Source organism: Schistocerca piceifrons, chromosome 11 (assembly GCF_021461385.2).
Source record: "Schistocerca piceifrons isolate TAMUIC-IGC-003096 chromosome 11, iqSchPice1.1, whole genome shotgun sequence".
In the NCBI taxonomy this organism is placed as follows: domain Eukaryota; kingdom Metazoa; phylum Arthropoda; class Insecta; order Orthoptera; family Acrididae; genus Schistocerca; species Schistocerca piceifrons.
The window spans coordinates 14,392,560-14,407,888 of record NC_060148.1 but is presented as its reverse complement, the minus strand read 5'-3'; the positions used below and the strand labels follow the sequence as shown (position 1 = coordinate 14,407,888).

General features: G+C 42.6%; 1 protein-coding gene across 14 annotated transcripts in view; it reads left to right on the top strand.

Moving 5' to 3' along the window:
- The window catches only part of LOC124720011 (basement membrane-specific heparan sulfate proteoglycan core protein), an 801,341-nt gene that overhangs the window by 475,009 nt on the left and 311,003 nt on the right, over positions 1-15,329 (top strand). The window lies entirely within an intron of this gene.

Below are 15,329 nucleotides of genomic sequence, written 5' to 3'. Positions count from 1 at the left end.
TGACTGGCTCAGCTTCTGAAGGTCTTTTTCTTAAATAAATCATCCAGGTTTTCTGAAACTGTAATGATTTGTTTGTCCGTACTTGTACATCACATCTACCAATTTCCATCACAGTCAGGTGCTTTCTTTTTCCCCCCTGGTCTTAGAGCGTATACTAATTGTTCAGGGGTTTATTCTGAATACTTTGGTGTAAGGGAATTATCATCTCCCGTGGCTGGATATAGAGTACTTGCAAGTCTTTTGGTTCCCTACCAACCATCTTTTGGCTTCTGTAGCAAAGGAGCACTATCAGTTAGACATTATAGGGTAAGAATAAAGGTGAGTGGGGTAGATTTGTTGTCCTTTCCTGTCTACCAGTTCTCATTTTGGTAAAAGAGACTCCCGTTCCCCTTTAGCTTGCACAGAAGGTGACTTCAGCTCCTCACTAGCAGATGCCGGTGCACCCTCCCGTAGTTTCTGAGTCCCAGGCACCACTGCAGTAGCACGGACGGAACACTCGGCACACGATCTGACTGGAATCTTGGCATTTTGTGCGTGTCTCGTGTAGTGTGGTTGCGTAGCACTTACAGTAGTTAGTACGAATGCACTGTTATTGTTTTTTTCTATTTTGGTTTCCCCTGGCGAATTGCAATTTTTTTTTAACACTGGACTTTGAGTGTGTTTTGTGGTATGTAATGTGTAGCAGCATTTCCTTTGCTGAAAGTACAATTGCAGCAAGCTTCTGAGTTATCCAGGTTGATGCGGACAGGGAGACTACTGATAACTGGAAAACATGGATAATGCAAAGTACACACATTTTTACTAGAAACTGTTGTTTGATTTCTTTACAAAACATGCTACGTGGCACATCTAAAAGCGTTACTTGCCATAAACTGACAATTTATTTACAATATCACACTTAAAACGCACTGTATTTCATATCACTTAATTTCAGTTGACTTTCAAGAAGTACAATTAATGGCACTTTTTTTTCCATTCGTTTTCTTTTCCCGATGGTGGTTTTCATTATCCAGAGAACGGTAATCTCAATAGAGTCGAACAAAATTTGTCATTAGTTTCCTGGCTGGTTCAATGCGGCCCACCAAAAATTCCTCCACTGTGGCAGCTTCTTCATCTCAGAGTGGCGTTTGCACCCAATCTACTCTACTGTTTGTTGGATATATTCCAAGCTCTGTCTTCTCCTGCCATTTCTAACCTCTACAGTGTCCTTCAGTACCATGCAGATTATTCCCTATGCATTAACACGACCCGTGTCACCCTATCCTTTCTTCTTGTCAATATTTTTCATACATTCCTTTCTTCATTGATTCTGCAGAGAACCTCATTGTTCCTTATTTTATCAGCCTGCTGAATTTCCAACATTCTGCTATAGCAGCACATGTTACACACTCGGACCCTCTTCTTTCCCAGTTTTCACACAGTCGCAGATTCAGTACCTTACGATGCTGTTCTGCAGAGGTACATTCTCACATATTTCTTCCTCAGATTAAGGCCGATGTTTGATACCAAGTAGACTGCCTCGTCTTTATGTTCGTCCTCTGCCGAACATACTCTGTTGACTGTATATGCCTCACTTCGCGTCTCTGACCCCAGTTCCTAGGCAACGCCTTCTAACCACTCACAGTTTTCGTCATCCGTGTCTTCGCAACGACAAGCCTATTTACTAAACATCTAAAATGGCCGAATCCCACTTTCAGGCTGCCCGTCTGACAGCTGCCAGGGACGACAAAAATTTGGTTTTGCAGATTCTGTATGATTACTTACTGAATTTAAAAACTTAAGATGCTGTCATAATCTGCTTATTAAGAGACACAAGGTTTAACACAGTAAGAAAGATATTACAGTTAGAACTTGTGTGTACATCTTGAGGCAGCATTCCTCACAATGAACAAATTACCCTGACTACATTCATCATGTATTTGACTGTGACAGCTTTAGCGACTTACTTCAACTTTACACATAGCGTGAAGATGGTATCTGTTCTTTTGGACATGTCCGAAAGAACAGATACCGTCTTCATATAGCTAAGGCTAATCGGCCATTGACCTCCTTCTTCTGTGCTGGATGCACACACATTTCCCGAACTCTTACGGGACTCGACAAGATTGTCTGCTGCGAGTAATGAGTGTAATGGGCAGGGGCACTATGAATGTGGTGTGTGAACATGAAGTTGGGAATGTGGGTCTCACGGGGAATGTGCAAGGCATAAATCCCTGCAGTCGAACTATCGTCTGTGCACTCGGTGGCTCAGATGGATAGAGCATCTGCCGTGTAAGCAGGAGATCCCAGGTTCGACTCCCAGTCGGGGCACACATTTTCAACTGTCCCCATTGCTGTGTATCAACATCTGTCGACAGCTTAGGGTCTTGATTTAATTATCATTTCATTTATACATAATCTCCATACTTTTTCTCTCTGACATCACCCACAAAATGATGATAGCAAAAAGTTTACCACAAACTGCGTTTTCATCCAGAAAAACTTCAGCATTAAACAATGGAAAATCCAGGATGGAATAGTGAATGGAATGAAAAGGATAGGTTGCTACTCACCATACAGAGTGAACATTAATAAAACTGACAAAATGCAGGGACAGATTTCTGACTGGAAATGGAGGAGAAAAGGTCCTACGAATGACATTTCCTCTGACCACGTGCCGTGTGTTCCTAGTGTGCGATTGATGCTGTAACCAGCAGAACGGTCCAGTATTTGTGTCAGGACCCAGCGGAGGTGATGCTTGTATATGGCCGAGCATGGCAGTGCGGCTGTACAAAACCGAGTACCCTCACAGACACTGACCACATCGCACAATTCAGATCCTTTTTTGGTTTGCGTAGCTTGTGGGTCCTTTCAGAGTGACAAACATGCAAGGAAGTGGTGGACTACGCGTACTCCAGATTTGGAGGACCGGCTTCTGCAGGATATTGAGAGGGACCCTAGTACAAGCTCCAGATATGATGTACACACAGTATGCTGCCTCCGTGCATGTTTATCTATCTGAAACGACCCGTCATCACACAAATGCCCAAAAAGGGCTTTAAATGTTGTGAGATGTGGTTGGTGTGGTACTCATTCTGGTATAGCAATGCTGCCTCTTGATCATTTCCATCTGCATAGATGACAGAGGGATAGAAAAACAATTAAAATCGCTCAAAAGAGGAAAGGCCGCTGGACCTGATGGGATACCAGTTCGATTTTACACAGAGTACGCGAAGGAATTTGCCCCCCTTCTTGCAGCGGTGTACCATAGGTCTCTAGAAGAGCGTAGTGTTCCAAAGGGCACAGGTCATCCCCGTTTTCAAGAAGGGACGCCAAACAGATATGCAGAACTATACAGCTATATCTCTAACGTCGATCAGTTGTAGAATTTTGGAACACGCATTGTGTTCGAGTATAACAACTTTTCTGGAGACTAGAAACCTACTCTGTAGGAATCAGCATGGGTTTTGAAAAAGACGATGGTGCAAAACCCAGCTAGCACTATTCGTCCACGAGACTCAGAGGGCCATAGACACGGGTTCCCTGGTAGATGCCGTGTTTCTTGACTTCCGCAAGGCGTTTGATACAGTTCCCCACAGTCGTTTAATGAACAAAGTAAGAGCATATGGACTGTCAGACCAATTGTGTTATTGGATTGAAGAGTTCCTAGATAACAGAACGCAGCATGTCATTCTCAATGGAGAGAAGTCTTCCAAAGTAAGAGTGATTTCAGGTGTGCCGCAGGGGAGTGTCGTAGGACCGTTGCTATTCACAATATACATAAATGACCTTGTGGATGACATCGGAAGTTCACTGAGGTTTTTTGCGGATGATGCTGTAGTATATCGAGAGGTTGTAACAACGGAAAATTGTACTGAAATGCAGGAGGATCTGCAACGAATTGACGCACGGTGCAGGGAATGGCAATTGAATCTCGATGTAGACAAGTGTAATGAGCTGCGAATACATAGAAAGATCCCTTATCATTTAACTACAATATAGCAGGTCAGCAACTGGAAGCAGTTAATTCCATAAATTATCTTGGAGTACGCATTGGGAGTGATTTAAAATGGAATAATCATACAAAGTTGATTGTCGATAAAGCAGATGCCAGACTGAGATTCATTGGAAGAATCCTAAGGAAATGCAGTCCGAAAACAAAGGAAGTAGGTTACAGTACACTTGTTTACCCACTGCTAGAGTACTGCTCACCGGCGTGGGATTCGTACCAGATAGGGTTGATAGAAGAGGTAGAGAAGATCCAACGGAGAGCAGCGCGCTTCGTTACAGGATCATTTAGTAATCGCGAAAGCGTTACGGAGATGATAGATAAACTCCAGTGGAAGACTCTGCGGGAGAGATGCTCAGTAGCTCGGTACGGGCTTTTGTTGAGGTTTCGAGAACATACCTTCACCGAAGAGTCAAGCAGTATATTGCTCCCTCCTACGTATATCTCGCGAAGAGACCGTGAGGATAAAATCAGAGAGATTAGAGCCCACACAGAGGCATACCGACAATCTTTCTTTCCACAAACAATACGAGACTGGAATAGAAGGGAGAACCGATAGAGGTACTCAGAGTACCCTCCGCTTGCGGAGTACGGATGTAGATATAGATGCAGATGCTCGGCCGTACACAAACACCATCTCAACTTGTTCCCTACACGAATACTGGACGATTCTGCTGCTTACAGTATGCTGCTTCAATCACACAGCCTGCAACACACGAGGAATGTACGACACGTGGTCTGAGGAATTTTCATTTGTCAGTTCCATCTACTGTGGCAACAGTGTATTTCCCGACACATGTTCGTAGGACGTTATTTACTCCATTTCCAGCGAGGAATCCGTCCCTGCAGTTTGTTAGTTTTATTAATGTTCACCCCGTATAGTGTAGATGATGAGTCACAGACATGCATAACAGAAAGACTGATAGACACTAAGCTTCCAGCCAGGAGACCATCTTCTGAAACAGACAACATATACCGGGTGATCAAAAAGTCAGTATAAATTTGACACACATGCTCGGAATGACATGGGGTTCTATTAGAACCAAAGAAAATACAAAAGTTCAAAAAATGTTCGACAGGTGGTGCTTCGTCTGATCAGAATAGCAATAATTAGCATAACAAAGTAAGACAAAGCAAAGATGATGTTCTTTACAGGAAATGCTCAATATGTCCACCATCATTCCTCAACAATAGCTGTAGTCGAGCAATAATGTTGTGAACAGCACTGTAAAGCATGTCCGGAGTTGTGGTGAAGCATTGGCGTCGGATGTCGTCTTTCAGCATCCCTAGAGGTGTCGGTCGATTACGATACGCTTGCGACTTCAGGTGACTCCAAAGCTAATAATCGCACGGACTGAGGTCTGGGGACCTGGGAGGCCGAGCATGACGAAAGTGACGGCTGAGCACACGATCATCACCAAACGACGTGTCAAGAGATCTTTCACGCGCCATCTGTCGGACATTTTGTGAACTTTGCTGTTTTTCTTTCTTTTCTTTTTTTCCCTAATAGAACCCCATGTCATTCCAAGCATGTGTGTCAATTTTTACCTCTCTATCTACATTATTCCGTGGTTTTTAACATTTCAGATTTATACTGGCTTTTTGATCACCCTGTATATTTACACAAATACAACTCACACGCACATGACCATTGTCTCTGGCTGCCGGGACTCGACTGCGAGCAACAACAGAGCACAGTGGGAGAAGCAATCTGGGGGCTGTTGGGGGTAAGGAGGAGGCTGGGGTGGGGAGATGGAGGAACAGTAGGATAGGCGTGGGGGATGGTAAAGTGCTGCTTGTTGGGAGCATTCAGGGAGGAAGTGGAGAAAGGTAGGGCAGCTCGGTGTAGTCAGGAGGTCAGATGCAGGGGGAGGGGCAGTGTGAAAGGAGAGAAGTAAAAAGACCGAGCGTGTGTTGGTGGAATAGAAGGCCGTGTACTGCTGGAATGGGAACAGGGAAGGGGGTAGATGGGAAAGGACAATGACTAACGAAACGTGGGGCCAGGAGGGCTACACGGGTAGGATTCCCACCAGCACAGTTCAGAAAAGCTGATGTTGGAGAAATGATCCAGATGGCACAGGCTGTGAAGCAGTCACTGAAATGAGGAAAGTTGCATCAGGCAGCGTGCTCAGCAACTGGGTGGTCCAGCTGTTTCTCAACTGAGGTTTGTCAGTGGATGTTCGTACGGTTAGACAGCTTGACAGTTGTCAGGTCCGTGTAGAATGCCAGCCCAGTGCTTGCAGCTTAGCTTGTAGGCCACGTGACTGGTTTCACAGGTAGCCCTGCCTTTGATTGGATAGGTGACACTTACGACCAGACTGGAGTAGGGACCGGCCTGGAGTAGGTGGTGGTGGGAGGATGTATGCGACAGGTCTTCCGTGTAGGTCTATTACAGGAATACGAGTCACGAGGCGGGGGTCGAGAGCGAGGGGAGCAGGGCTCGAGTAGGGGTGGACGAGGATATTGTGTAGGTTTGGTGGGTGGTGAAATACCACCGTGGGAGGGGCACGACAGGAGGTAGTCGAAACTCCGGCGGAGAATGTAATTCAATTTCTTCGGTCCCGGGTGGTGCTGAGTCGTGAAGGGACTGCTCCTCTGTAGCCAGAGAGTAGGACTTTGGAGGAGGTGGGTAACTGGAGAGATAAGACACAGGATCTGTTTCTGTAGAAGATCGAGATGATAATTACTGTCTGTGAAGGCCTCAGTGAGATCCTCGGTGTATTTTGTGGGGGACTTTTTGTTACTACAGATGCGACAACCGAGGGTGGCCGGGTCACACGGACAGGGCTTTTCGATACGGAATGGGTGGCAGCTGTCGAAGTGGAGGTATTGCTGGCACTTGGTATGTTTGATATGGACAAAACCTCAGCATTAGTCGTGGAAGTTGTTAGAAGTCAACCGGCAAATGGGACCCTGCACCGGGTTAGGCATTTAGTAATGTTATCTGCGAAGAATCCTCGAGCCGTGTCATTCGCACCTGGATAACTGGGAGCCTGGTGTACTTGTAACATATGTACGCCGCACAATCTGTATAATTTACTGTATGCTGAGGAAAATACTTCCACATAACAGAAACTAAATTATACAGACTGCAACTTACTGTTGTCTAGTTTGTGGTAAATGCATAGACCAAACTGTGTACTTTAGCAGGTTATCTTATTGCTTACAGTAGTATTATAAAACTGTGACACCTACTCTTTTTTTTAAAAAAATATCTCCACTAGGGTGTAAAATTAAAAGAATGTTCAGAAGGTGCATACATAGTGATACGACGTGTGGGTGTGTGTTGACTCTAATTGCTGTGGTAATGACTGATGACTATACCCCATGTCACTCTGGAGAGACATAAGGTCACATTTTCACTGCTGTTTTGGCAGATATTTACATATTTTTCAGTTTCATTCTTCCAGTTTGTAGATGGAGTCGATAAAAGAAATAATACCGCCTGCTGATTGTATCGTGTGACACGCCGTGTTGAACAGGAGGCTTTTGCAGTGAAGTTTTATTTGCCCATGGTGGAACACTGTCAGATTAGTCTATTGTGATTTCCAGTTTAATAGAAGCACAAATAAAACTTTTTTTAAAAATTTGTCTAACGAGGAAAATTACATTTTCACCCGAGACATATTTGAACATTATTTGTTTGGACTGACTCCATCTACTTGACAATCTGCAAAAACAAAATTGCAAATATCTGCCAAAACAGCATAGGAAAAACATGTAACAGATTTTTGAAGAGGCACATTGAACATCAGTCACAACAGTAACTAATTTAAATGGGTTACAGTAGTTTCACTCCTGGCTTATTTGGAAGTGGTGTCAAAATGATGTGTCACTCGATGGGACCACTAAACTAGATAGCAGTCATCCCAGTAAGCTGCAAGTGACGCAACTTCTCCTGCGTGTGAGTGGACCCACTGAAGTTGTGACATATTAAAAAAAAAAATAAAAAAAACCAGCTAAATATTTGTGACAAGCGAGGTTGTAAATGTCATTGCTGCTCGTTTCACTTGCAGTAATTTAATCTCTCTTTTTATTAAGACTGAAGTCATGAAATGGAACAAACTCACCCTTGAGAGAGAGTGTTCTTATATTACAGATCATGTTTTTGTTACATTAATAAGAAAGTTTTAGAATATGTTAAAAACACAAAGATGGAAAAAATATAGAATATATGCAGACATGAACCTACTTTCTTCAGTTCCGTAACTTCATGTCCTAAATCACTTATACCATGACGAGCTCATACATCTTTGAACAACAGCATCGTTGTTTTAGGATCTCCTGAAAGCTTTTAGACCAGTGTCTCATTAACTGACATTTAATTATAACAGCTCATGTGGCGAGTGAGGTGTTTGTGATAAATCTTCAATGTGTTGTTGCCTTGGAAAGTCATACTGTCACAACATGCAACTTATAATATGAAAACAGTGAAATACAATGAAATACAATACAGTGTATCCAGATTTCTTCATTTGTTGACTGCTATCGAGTTTTGTGGTAGCATCAAGTTCTGCACAAGCCGAGAGTGACACTAACTTCTCCCATTTTGAATTGTGCACAATGACATTTTGCACACTGTACATCAAATTTATACAATATCTGCATGTGTCCTTTTATGTGAATTCTTGGCACTACCATTAACAAAATGATTTTACATAAAATACACCTAACAATATTATGATAAAAATAGATTATTGTCAAGGATGCATGTTTTATTAGTAGTGGGGAAATGTAAAATTATTCTGGAAACACAAGTACTTCCATTTATATCTTGCAGTTTGGCACCGCATTCTCAGTGTGAGGAGCTGTCATACAGTTTTAATTATCACCTCGAAAATACTGTATGAGGTGGTGCGGTATGTAGTACACTGGACTCTCGTTCCGGAGAGAGATGGCTGAAATCCGCATCCCGCCATCCAGATTCAGGTTATCTGTGATTTTCCTAAATCACCACAGCCAAATGCTGGAATGGTTCCTGTGAGAGGGCACAGCTGATATTCTTCCCCCTCCTTCAGAAATCTCCAATGACCTTGATGTTGACGGGGCATTAAAGCCTAGTCTCACTTCGTTCAAAAGTATCGAGTAGCAACCGAGAAATTTAGTGTTGTTGTCAGTTCATCTTTATGCATTTGCACTTCAGCGCGATACATTTTTTCTGAACGATGAACGATTTGGCAGAGATCTCGGTTGTACAAGTTTGTATTTTGGCTATTCAGAAAATATTCCTCTCCGAAAGTGACATCGGCGTGGTTCTGGAAATACACGACACGCAGGGGAATTCGAGAGGCTAGACAAAGTTTGATAGTCTGGAGAAGCAGGACGTGGTGACTTTGCTGTGGTGAATAAGCTGAGGCACTGTGGTGGAGCGAAAACATCCCCTCGGATACTGTCCCCCACTTCCCATTATCCCGTCACGAAAGTTCAGGCACATGATCCCGTTTCAGTTGCCTTTTACAAACATAACCTGTTAGCACCACAATGTGGTTGCCCAGAAAACATTCACCACCACCTTGCCCGACGGCAGTTGGCTTTTCGCCTTTTATTAGATACAGTGTACCTGTAAGTTTCCGTTCCTTGCTTTGCTTCCTTTGTCTCGGGGTCACAATAATACAGCCAGCACTCGTCTACGTCTGCGGTGCTTAGGCGGCTGTAGGAGCATCTCGATTGGCCCGACACAGCTGCAGGATTTCCACCAACGCCTCGGTTCTGCGTGCTTTCTGAATGGGTGTGAGCAGTCGTGCTACACAGCAGGCGGCGACCTTTGTCATATTCAAAATGCTGTGCAAGATTTTGAAAACTGATTTTTGCTTTTCGTACTCTCGTCTCGACTGTGATAGGCTGGTCATGGAGTCTCATGCCTCGGGCTGCCACTCAGTTCCTTGTCATTCAGACTTGTTGTGACTACACTGTTAGTGTCTGGGCCACCTAATCACTGCGTCATATAGTGTCGCCAAACATTTGCAACAACTCTGTGCATATTTCCAGAATGAGATTTTCACTCTGCAGCGGAGTGTGTGCTGATATGAAACTTCCTGGCAGATTAAAACTGTGTGCCCGACCGAGACTCGAACTCGGGACCTTTGCCTTTCACGGGCTTCGGTAGCTCAGATGGTAGAGCACTTGCCCTCGAAAGGCAAAGTTCCCGAGTTCGAGTCTCGGGCGGGCACACAGTTTTAATCTGCCAGGAAGTTTCTGTGCATATTGTTACTGCTTTGTTCCTCATACAGTGAAGAACACTGGAAGCAGCCGTCAGATAAAAACTGAACACCCACCACTAGGGATCCATGGATTGGTTTCCATTCAAAAGTAATCACCACACATTTTGGGACAAGACATTTATCCACTGGGAGATGAGATGATCAACTCCTGTTTCACAGAATGTGATTAGCCACTGATGAATCCACAACCGCACCTTTTTTGCACTTCCTCATCCGACCGTAATGGAAGTCTGACGCGTGTCATTCTTCTGGTCACCAAATATGTGAAAACTACATGGTGAATGATCTGGGCTGTAAGGAGGATGCTGCAGTGTTTTCCAACCGAACTGACGAAGGACAGCCTTCGTCCGATTGGCACTATTGGAGCAGGCGTCACCGTGCGAGAGGACGGTACCATCCGACAGCCCGTAGGCGAGTGCAGAGCTGGCAGTGGAAACATCTCACGTCTCTGCCATCAAAGAAATCTACGGGTCTCGAGACAGTTTCCGGTAAAGTCACTGTGACCTCCTTCGACTGCAGGGTCCCTCCGCTTGTCATATTCCTCGAGTGTGAAATCACAGTCAGTGCACAGCTCTATGAATACACTTTGTGGAAACTGTGTTGCACAATAAAGTCAAAAGGCCCGCAAATTCCGTCAGATGGAGTGACCTGTTGCACGATAACACGCGCCCCCACACTGCCAATCGGACGAAGGCTACGCTTCAGCGATTTGCTCGGAAAACACTGTAACGTCCTCTGTATGGCCCCAATCCTTCACCACGTGATTTTCACATCTTTAGCGACTGAATAAATACGTGCTCGGACGAGGAAGTGTGAGAGTGGGTGCGGTTGTGGATCCGTTATTGGTCGATGTAGTTCTACAAATCGGGAATTGATCACTTCGTCTCCCATCGGGATAAACGTCTTGACACATGTGGTGATTACTTTTAAAAGGAATCTTTCCGTGGTCCTGTTTGGTTTTCATTTCACTGCCCCTCATATGTGCTGTGCAATACTTCCCTTTATTGGCAGACTGCACTATTTTGTTTTGGTCTCTCCAGTGACGTTCTAGTGTTCTGCGGCATGGCAGTTTTAGTGTGTAGCAAGACTACAGACATGTACTTTTGAGTTAAGAAAAAAATTAATTACACGATTTTATTGTTTGGAGGTGATAATTAAATCTTTATTTGAATACGCTCATAATTCTCGGTGGTCCAAGTGTTCAATCTCTTCAGAACAAAACACGTGCTTCAGCAGATCTCAGCAGTACATACAAATTTTGAATATTTTAATTTTTACTTTGCTTGTGGGTATGTATCTATCTGCCAATTTAAAACTGTACGCCGGACCACGAGTCAGACCTGGGACCTTTGCCTCTTGCAGGCAAGTGCTCTACCCGGCGAGCTATCCGAGCACAACTCTCAAATCCTCACTTCCGCCAGCACCTCTTCTCCTTCATTTCAGCCTAACTAGTTCTCTTGCATACCTTGCGGGACTAGTACCCTTGGAACGGAGGATATTGCAGAGACGTGGCTTATCGACAGCTTAGGGTATTGTTTCCGGGATGAATTTTTCCAGTCTGCATCGTAGTATTGCCTGTGAATGATGAGGGTCGGGTTCCCCGTCCGGCAGACTTTTCCAAAAACTGTGTTGCATTTTGTCACCTGCAGCCACGTGACCGTCAACATTTCAGCTTTGACCCTGACAGGTTTTGTCATTTTGAATAACTGAACATAACTTTCATGAAAGTACACATGCAGATAACACAAGAACACTCTCACAAATTACTTTCCCAAATTTTTGTTTGTCCCTGTTTAACCTACTGAAATGATTTTTGTATATTACTGTGTCAGATTTTTGTTTGTAGTGTGAATGCGTTGTCCTTAGTACCCTTTCTTATTTTTTTCAGATTTCACCAGAGCACTTCCTATCTTGCTGGTCATGCACCTCACCATATTTATCTGGTTTTCGTAGCCCACAGATAAAAAAAACACTATTTATTTTCACTGTGTTGTTACCATTTTTTTTCCTATATTGCTTATTGCACCACAACATTGTTGTTATACATTTTTTTAAAGTTGCAGCCTTGCATTTTTGTTTCCAGCTGAAATATATTTAATATTTATTTTGCGCACCAGTAGAATTGTACATTCTTTTACAGCGCAGTGTTGGTGTTGTTTACCTTTCATTAAAAAAAGAAAAAGTTATTACGATAGTGTATTTGTCTGTGCTGTGTGTTTTAGATGCTTTCTACATGTCTCTCAAGTTTTACGTATACTGTGCTTGCATTGTTTCCTGTACTGACACAAATTCTTGTAATTTTTGTTTTTGTTAAATGTGTTGTGCATTGTAGCGGGTAAAATTTGACTACCTGCACTTCAGCAATAATTTTTTTCAGCACTGAGCGGTAACAGACATATTGTATTGGCATTGCTTCCCACACTGAATAAGTTGTTATAAATTTTAATTTTTGTTTTTATTATTGTTGATGTAGTGAGTGAAAATGAATTTCTTTATACTTCAGCAATCATTTTTTTTTCTTCAGTGCTGTGCTGTAATTGAAGGAGATTATGTAACTGGCATGATTTTTGTGATGTGCTTTTGGAGCAAAATGTGGCCTTTCGCTGTTTACTTTAACTAGATTACTTCTAAGTAGTCTGTTGATTACCATATCAGTACAATTTTAGCCTTCATATACATATGAGTAATATTTTGTGTAGGCACTGTTCAACAACTTTAATATGGGTTAGGAATTGCATCATACTCGGTCACAAACTGACTATTCTTAGACAATGTACCAAAGGAGAACACACACACATATATATGTATTACGTAGTACCTCTAAATTGTTTTTCTTTGAGTATACCTGCATTATATATAGAGTATCACTTAATTGCACAAAGAATATACATAAAAATGTATTCAACTGTGAATTCCATGGCTGAAATAATTAATAAACATCTTGAAATGCTCCATTTTGGTGTAACTTGTGATATAACTAATTGTGTACTTCTGCCCTCCAGTTAAACTATCAATACACATGAATAACAATAATGAACTATTATTGAATGCATTCATATATACCTATTTTAAATGTTTTTATATGATGATATTGTAACAGTTTAATTTGGATAGTTAAGATCTAACTCCTACAATGGCTTTTCTGAATTTTAGTGGAATATGCCACTAGTTGAAATATATCAACAGTCAAAAAATGTTTGGAGCATCTAGAGTGTGCTACGTAAGGTCTTCAGGCAATTACAGCAGTAAAAAAAAGTCACTCGGATTATCTCAAACATATTCGTAGTTTACACTGGAAAATGGAAGTACATTCATTGGTTAAGTCACAAGTTATACCAAACTGGAACATTTCAAGATTTTTATTAATTGTTGCAGCCGTGTGACACACAGTTAAATGTGTATGTTATAAGTACATTCTTGGTATAATTTGGTGACGCTCTGTGTATAATGCATGTATACTTGACGAAAAATGGGTTGTAAGCCTTTATGTAAGTTAGCACTATTGTATACAAGTGATGTAAGCTGTTCTTCGGTGCAGATGGCACGAGGATCATCAGGTTGTGGCCAAAACTGACTATCAAAATAAAAATTAGTACAGGTGTCTATTGCACGATGCAGTTCCGAACCGACATATATAAGTGTACGACAAGTGGATCGAAGCAATGCCTGTGTTCAAGCCTCTGTAGCACAGAGAGTGCTTCAGAAGCCACAGTTGCATGTAAACTTACACCACCTGCACACTGCACCATTCTGTGAAGTATCACCATTGTCAGAAGCATGAATTAGGGCAGAAGTTTTTCGCTAGCATGTAACCTTAGCCACACTTTTCATACAGTACGTCTGTCAGTGTGATTGTCAGCCATTTTGAATGTCTGTGTTGTCAAATCAGCTTTTCAGTTACCCCCTGCAGGGAGTGGACGATCTTGCCCTTTGTGCCATGTCTGCTGCTTTGCACAGTCGCTTTCCAGTGTGTGCTACTGCCCCTCGAAGATGTTGGCTTGTGGTTTCGGAAAGACTGCCCGAGCTTCTGTGTGCCGTGTGGAAGTTGCCTCATCACGGACAGGCAGTGCTGCCAAATCTGCACGAGCGAGGCTGCCGTTGTTGTGATCGTGTATGCAGAGAATGTTTGCGCAATCAGTGTGCCAGATGCTTCGTTAGTAGTAGTAGTAGTAGTAGTAGTAGTAGTAGTAGTAGTAGTCGCTGCCATGATATCTTTCCATTTCTTTTGGCCATTCTGTGGAGGGATATGCTGTGTAAAATTGTTGCCGGCTAGATCACTGCAATCGGGGATTGGCGTGTAGTATTAATCTGTCAAGCCCGAGATTCCGCACTGTAAGGCCTGAGACGTTTGATTAGCATTTGAGGACTACTTCCGTGTATATGTTGCTAGGGTTAGAAACTTTTCATTAAACAGTTTCTTTAAAAGAAATTAAAATAGTTATCTGTATCTGACACCTATATCTTCATTCTTGATGCGTTTGGAGGGTTCACAGCCTCTTCAGGTGGATTACATGAGAATTTATTTTCCTGATTGTAGCCAGTAGTCTGCTTTGTGCTTCACTTACTATAAATTAGTCATTATGTGTCACTTATTGTATTACAACAGTGAAGTTATACATTAGAACCAATTACAAAGCTACTCTCAAAATTTTGCAGCCAATAGAACACTGCAAGTCGTTACACACACATATTTGTATCACTGACAAGCACACAAACACAAAACAGAAACAATCCAGAGATCGTGGATAAATAAAAATACATTTCTTGTAAGTCAAAGAGCATTGCCACCTTTCCTTGTTGCTGCGATGTGCAGTGCGGAGACTGTTCTGATGCATCACTCCACCCTAGTCTGTCCTGTGCAAGCACCCGTTTTTAGTCAAGTCGTGCCATAAATTTCTTTCTTTCCGAATTCAGTTCAGTATCTCCTCTGTACTTCAGTCATCATCATTTATTCTTCTGCCTGAATAACAAAAATCATCTACCACTCATATTGTCTCGTTTCAAAATTTAATTCCCTCAGTATCGCTCGATTCAGTTTGACTGCGTTCCGTGACATTTGTTGTACTTTTGTTGATGTTCACCTTGTAACCTCTTTTCAAGACATTATCCATTTTACTCAA